The sequence below is a fragment of the Meriones unguiculatus genome, chromosome 10, assembly GCF_030254825.1.
Source record: "Meriones unguiculatus strain TT.TT164.6M chromosome 10, Bangor_MerUng_6.1, whole genome shotgun sequence".
Lineage (NCBI taxonomy): Eukaryota > Metazoa > Chordata > Mammalia > Rodentia > Muridae > Meriones > Meriones unguiculatus.
Genome location: NC_083358.1, coordinates 63,458,227 through 63,465,109, shown reverse-complemented (window position 1 = coordinate 63,465,109; position 6,883 = coordinate 63,458,227). Strand labels below are relative to the sequence as shown.

Sequence of the window (6,883 nt, the reverse complement as noted above, 5' to 3'; positions counted from 1 at the left end):
CCACGTTCTTTTATCCTTCCTCTCACTGTCCACAAGACTTTCTACATTTCTCCCAATCTTTGGCTGTGAGTCTCAGCATTTGTTTTGATTTGCTGCTAGGAGGAGCCTCTCAGAGAAGAGTTATGCTAGGCTCCAGTCTGCAAGTACAGCAGAGTATCCTTAATAGTGTCAGGGGTTGGCTCTCCCCCATAGGATGGGTCTCAGGTTGGGCCAGGCATTGGTTGGACATGTCCTCAGTCTCTGCAATATTTTTATTTTGGTATATCTGTACCCAGGGTAAATTTTGGGTCAAAGTATCTATGGGTGTCTCTTCCTCCACTAGGAGGTAGAGGGTATCTTCGTAGGTCTCCATGACCCCTGCTACTAGGAGTGACTTCATATTTCTTATAGGAAACGGAGAGTCGAGAGGAAGTAGCAGTGGTTTGAAGCTGCGAGAACATTACACACTAAGCGCTTTCACTTAGGTTTTAGTGCTCTGTCAAACGGAGTGGCTACTGTGCTCTCATGTCTGCACTGAAGGATGCGCAGAGAAAGACCAAAGGGAACAAAGGGCGCCAAGAACATGCTCCCCCTCTCCCTTTAAGGAATTTCTCTTTTCCTACTTTCAAACATGTGCTTATATCTCTTAGATATAAAGATACCTCTGCCTGCTAAGAGGGTTAGATATTCTAGGATTTTAGTAGTGGAGTAAACCTTGCCTTCATCTCACAACTAAAAGTTTCTTTGGGAACACTGAGAGAATGGACGGGTGTTGAATCATCTAGCTGTCTTCCACAATTATGCACTGAAGAACCTCAGCTTAGGCCCCTGGACCCCTGAAAGAATATTATGCCTTGATTAGTATTTGGGGCCTTTAGTTTCATAATATAATCTGAAGAAGCTGAATGAGTTTATCTTTGTGTTTGTGTGTTCATGTGGGCACCAAAGGAAAAAAATCTAATCGACAGGACTGAAATTAGGAGGAAACGTAAAATAATGACGTGATACAGAAATGTTATGTTTACAGCATAGTTTCATTAGAGAAAAGTATGAATAATTTGCATAACTGTGGAATTTATTATTTAGCAAAGCATATGTGGTTAAATATAGATGGAAATTAAGCAGAGTTAAAAAGAAAGTTCAGGATAGTTTCCACTTAGGGGAAGGAAAGGGTCCACAGAGAACGTAAATGTTGTTGTTTTTAAGTTGCACAGCATCTTCAAAGGCATTTGTGACATCACTGTTCTTTATATCTTATACGTATTTTATAGGATCCTTTGAGCTTACTATTACTTTACAACAATTTAAAACAAGTAGCTGGGGAGGATGTATCAGTCTCATTGGGTTGTATTAAGTGCTTGAGGAAGCAATAAATAAATGTAAGTTATTTTTAATCACTACACGCTACACTTTGTGAAGACAGAGCTATTTCCTCCCATCTTCATATCTGATCCACAGAATCTACTTGGAAAGAGTTTCGAGGAAATGAGAAAGTGATTTTGTGATGAGCATATCTTAAAATGAGTTTTAAAATGTTGGAATTAAGACACTCCTAACTCACTAAGAAGCACACCATTCTGTTTACTCATTAATGACATTGTTCATTTTTAAAATACTTCATAAGGCCTACAGTGTTCTGGGTACCATGCTAATTATTGGGGGGAGGGGAAGGCTGAGATGGCTTATACTTGGTTCCCTTTTTCCAGTTGGTTTACAGTCTAGTGGAGAAGATAACAGGTGCTTAGGCAATGATCATCACTTTTGTAGACTATTTCTAAGCAGCAATATGACTATATCAGTTTAATAAGGGATATTTGCCTTTCTGGTTGCTCTTTTCTTTATTTATCACCCCTCTGTTTCTCTCTCTCTCTTCCTTCTTCCATCCCTTTCTTTGTCATCTTCTTCTTCATCCTCTTCTTCCACCTTCTTTTTCTTTAAAGAGAGGATTTCTCTGTGTAGCTCTGCATGTCCTGGAACTTGCTGTGTAGATCAGGGTAGCCTTGAACTCTTAGAGAGTCACCAGTCTTTGCCTCTCAAGTGCTGGGATCAAATGTTTGTACCACTACACTGCTTCTGCTGTTTCATTTTCTTTAAATAGTGAGGACATTTACAAAGTTTTCCTTGATGAATTTCTAGTTAACTCATACTGCTGTATGTAACAGTCTTTCCCAGGGATACGATATTCTATTTTTCCACATGAACTGGGCACTGGAGAAGAGGCCCCTTCTTGTCCTTGTATTGGATTTATTTCAGAGGACAATCATCTATTTAAGAACCCTGTGGTAAGGCTAGCACAGCTCAGAGAGCAGGGCTTTAGAGACAGGGGATTCGTCGACAGATTGCAGGGCCACTGTGGCTACATAATAGCGGTTGACAGTCTGTGGTTCTGGGCAGTATGAACACAAGACAGATGACATCTGTAGTCAGGAGGGAAGAAGGCTGAGCCTTCAGCCGTGACCGCAGGTGTTTTCATACAGGGACAGGTGTTGAGGGCAGGATTCCTTCAAGGCTTTAAATAGTCCACAGATAAAATACATGTATAATTAATAAAAATATACACAGATTCAAATATGCTTGGAGAATGCCGAGCCTCTCCCTCTCCTTTTGAAGAGCGACAAAGGGCTTCATAAAAGCCAGCTTGGCTTTGTTTAGGAAGTTGACAAAACGCGAAGCTGTCAACTGACTAGGCTTTTGCCGCTTGGATTTTTGTCTCTTATCTGTCCAGGAAATATTTAGTGCCTACCATAAGAAAACTGAGAAAACGGCTATTCAGTTCCTCGGGAATGTAAACGATTTTTTACGTGAAAGAAAAAAACAAAATGCGGGGCTGGGTGAGGGGTCACCGAAGTACGCAGAGCGCACAAAGCTTCAAACGTCTGAAAGGTGCATTGGAGAAGCAGTGTACCACCTAGTGGTGGGTCCTGAAAGTTCATCTGCGGAGTTTGCCACTCTCCAGGAATGCAGAGATCACCATCCCAGAATTCCAGATCCTTGGAAAGCAAACAAAATCTGAATGAAACATTCATTAAATTAAAAAAAAAAAAATTTAAAAGAGAACACAAGTTAATTTTATACTAGAATTTAAAAGTTGGGAAATAAAAAGATAATAAATCAAAATTGTGTTTTCCCTCATATTTTATACAAATTTATACATAACCACAAATATTTTGTTCCCTAAGTTGTGCTGTAATTGATGTTTACCATGAATGGGCTATGATATCTCACATAATAATCATATATTCACTGCTGTAAGTGTATATACAATTTTAACATTATTGAATGATATTTTCACATACGGATAAGGATGTGCCACAATTAACCTTTTCTCCGTGTAGATCACTTGAAAAACTTCATGATTATAAGGACATTTCAATCAATAGCCTTTGCATTCTTGACTTATTTCACTAGAATAAGTTCTTTGAAGGGAAAGACCTTTGTCAAGGATGCACACATTTCAACTTGAAAGATTTCTCTTAAAGCGGCGTGTGGTGACTTACAGTGGTGTGTGTCTTTTCTCCTATGTTCTCTTCTGGTGACTGGCGCGCAGGGTTAAGAGCAGGTTTGAAGACCAGGCCGAATCCTTGTTTCAGTGTGGATCTCCTTGATCAACTTCCGAGCTGGAACTTTTTCATTCCTGATGTGTGGGCTCCCGACTGTCTGCTTCCGGTTCCCCTGTGACTATGCTGCTGTTCCTGCTCTTCCTTCTCCCCCCTGGGGTTTGGGGGTCTCCACACCGGCTCACGCGTAGATTCCTTTCAGGTGTTTTCATCTGTTATTTCATTTTAATTTTGAGCTAATTTTAGACTAACCGAAGCTGTAAAAATAGGACCTGCAGTTCCTGTGTGCCCTTTACCCAGCTGCTTATCAGTTGTCACTCTTACGTAACTCTCATACCACGAACAAAACCAGGAAATCAACACAGGTACAACGCTGCTAGCTAAGTGGCGGACCAAGCGTCAGCACTGTTTCTGCTGGTTTCCCCTTTCCGTGCTAGGTTCCCGTGGTCGGTTCCTGAGCAGTTATTTCTTTGATATTCTCCATCCTGTAACTACAGATCAATATTTTTCCGCTCTCATGAACTTCGTACTTGAGGAGAGCTGATCCATTACTTACAGAATGTCCCTGCATTTGTGACTGTAGAATGTTTCTCATGATTGAAGTGAGGGCATTCGAGGAGCGAACACCGCAGAGTGACAGGCACCCTGCAACTTGCCGCTATCTGTGTGCTGTGAGGTCTTTGTGGACATGACACAAGCTCTGGGAACCGGGAAGCTCAACTGACTGTCTCCATCAGACTGGTCTGCGGGTGGGGAGGGGGGGGCTTCTTAGTTGCTGATTGATGCCGGGGAGTCTTTCCTTCTTCTGTGCTAAGAAAGGTGGACGATCAAGCCAGGGGGAAAAAGCGGGGAAGCAGCATTCCTCTGTTGATTTCTGTTTCAAGTTCCTGCCTAGGCGTCCCTCATTGACAGACTAATAGCCACAGCTAAAATAAACCCTTTCCTTCCCAGTTTGATTTTGGTCGGCGTTTTATCGCAACAAAAGGCAAACATGGACGACCATGTAAGGGAATTCATAGAAAATATTATCACGGGGTTGTTATCAAGAGGATTTCCTCACTATGAAGTTTCATTGTTGTTAGCATAGTTCTCAGGGGAACTTTGAAACTACACAGCCTCTATATACGATCAGTTTATCACATCTGATTCTAAACATAACAAAGTAGCTAGCCTAAACTGGCCTTGGACTTCCTACAGAGCTGAGGATGACTTTGAACTTCGTGTCCTCATCTTAGGAGTTCTGGGATCATAGGTGTGTGCCACCACACCAGGCTTTTGTAGTCCTGGGGTTGAACCAGGGTATTGTGTACACTAGGCAAGCTTGCTGTCAAGTGAGCTAAATTCCCAGATGCACGTGCACATTTTTTTTTGTCAGTATTATTTGTTCAGATTGTGACTGTGCTTTGGTTCTTCTCTTTTGAAATAAGAAATTATTTAATTTATTTAATTTTTAATTTTACAGGAGCCCACCGTGAGAGACTTTTAAACTTTTAAAGAGATTCTGGAATTTTACAAAGACTTTGGATTTTTAGAAGGAAGTTTGAATATGAGCATTCCAACATAAAATATTCCAAATTTTAGAAGTCCCATAGTCTTTAAAAATTCAAACACTTAAAAGTTCAAAGTCATGTCCTCCTACTGGGTGGCCTTGTCCAGCCTTAATATTAGCGGAGATGCCTGATCCTGTTGCAACCTTGTTGCCTTGTTTTGTTGATATCCCTGGAAGGCCTGATTTGATTGTGACTGTGCCCTCGCCCTCTCCTCATAAAATAAGAAAGTATTTAGCGTATTTTTTTATTTCATAGGAGCCCACAGTTCAGAGACTTTGAATTTTAAAACACTGATATTTTTAAAGTGTTTGGATTTTCAAGCATTTTAAACTTTTAAAGTTCGTAAAATGTTTTGTGTTATAGTATCAATATTAATGTTTTTTAAATAAAATTTTTATTTTTTATATTAATTAAAGTTTATTCATTTTGTATCCCAGCTGTAGCCCCCTTCCTCATTCCCTCCCCAAACCACCCTCTCTCCCTTTTCTCCTCCCATGCCCCTCTCCAAGTCCACTGATAGGGGAGGTCCTCCTCCCCTTCCATCAGACCCTAGCTTATTAGGTCTCATCAGGACTGGCTTCGTTGTCCTCCTCTGTGGCCTGGCAAGGATGCTCCTCCCTTGGGGGGGGGGGACAATATTAATGTTTAGTCTTGGGGATAAACAAGCAAGGAAAGGTTGTGGCTTAATCCTGATGTGTTTATGTGTCAAGTTGACAAGGGGTCAGTTGTGCTGGCTGTTTTTATGTCAACTTGACACAAGCTACAGTCTCCTTTGAGAAGGGACCCTCCACTGAGAAAATGCCTCCAGAAGACAGGACTTTAAGCAGACAAGCATGTAGGGCATTTTCTTAATTAGTAGCGGAGGGCCCAGTGTATTGTGGGTGCATCATCCTTGGGCTGGTGGCCTTGGTTCCTATGAGAAAGCAGACTGAGCAAACCATGATGAGCAAGCCGATAAGCAGCACCCCTCCATAGCCTGTACATCAGCTCTGGCCTCCAGGCTCCCATCGTGTTTCATTCCCTATCCTGATTTCCTTCAGTGATGCACGGTGATAAGGAAGTGTAAGTCTAACGAGCCCTTTCCTCCCCAAGTTGCTTTGGCCATGGTGTTCCATCACAGCAATAGTAACCCTAAATGGCTCTTAAGCTTCCAGGGTCCTCTTATTTCTGCCTCCCTCTCCCTGTAGGATCATTGGGGCTAGAAGTATGTGCTGCTGTACCTGGCTTTAAGTGAACTCCAACGTTGAGTATTTGTACCTTATTTTGACTGAAGCCCAAGTCCGAGGTCATACTATAAAAAGGAGAATAAAAAGTTTAGTTCCAAGTCTAATTCTGAGGCTCCTGCTCTCTCATCCAGACCAGTAGGGAAGTACAATACAGCTAGAGTATCTGTGCCTGTGTGCACACTGCCAGTGTGTAACACAGATAAGAGAACAAGATATCCATGGAGCCTTCTCCCCACGCCAAGTTGAGGCAATTTCTTTATTACTAAGTTTTAGCTTCAAATTTAGAGAATGTTTATGTTAAGTTATAGGAGGGGTCAAGAGAAGACAGATGTTTAGGATAATGATTGTAACTTCCCTCCATATTTAAAAACAAATGATTTAAGGTGTTTGTTATATTTTAAAAGTGTTATTCTTTCACTGACCTCTTCAGTTAATGACTTAATGTTGGGCTTTCACGGTTGTATTAATGACTTTTCTCATTGTTGTGACCAAATACTTGACTTTAAACAAATTGATGGAGATGGAGTTATTTGGACTTAGAGTTTAAGAAGGGGCACAGCCATCATGGCAG

At 41.3% G+C, this 6,883-nt stretch overlaps 1 long non-coding RNA gene across 1 annotated transcript; it reads right to left on the bottom strand.

Annotated features, from left to right (window-relative positions):
• Nucleotides 1-1,036: 1,036 nt before the first annotated feature.
• LOC132656872 (uncharacterized) lies at nt 1,037-3,833 on the bottom strand. The gene is made up of 2 exons (XR_009594654.1): nt 3,477-3,833; nt 1,037-2,969 (listed from the first exon to the last, which is right to left on the bottom strand). It is a non-coding gene; the product is annotated as an uncharacterized LOC132656872 (long non-coding RNA).
• Nucleotides 3,834-6,883: the final 3,050 nt, after the last annotated feature.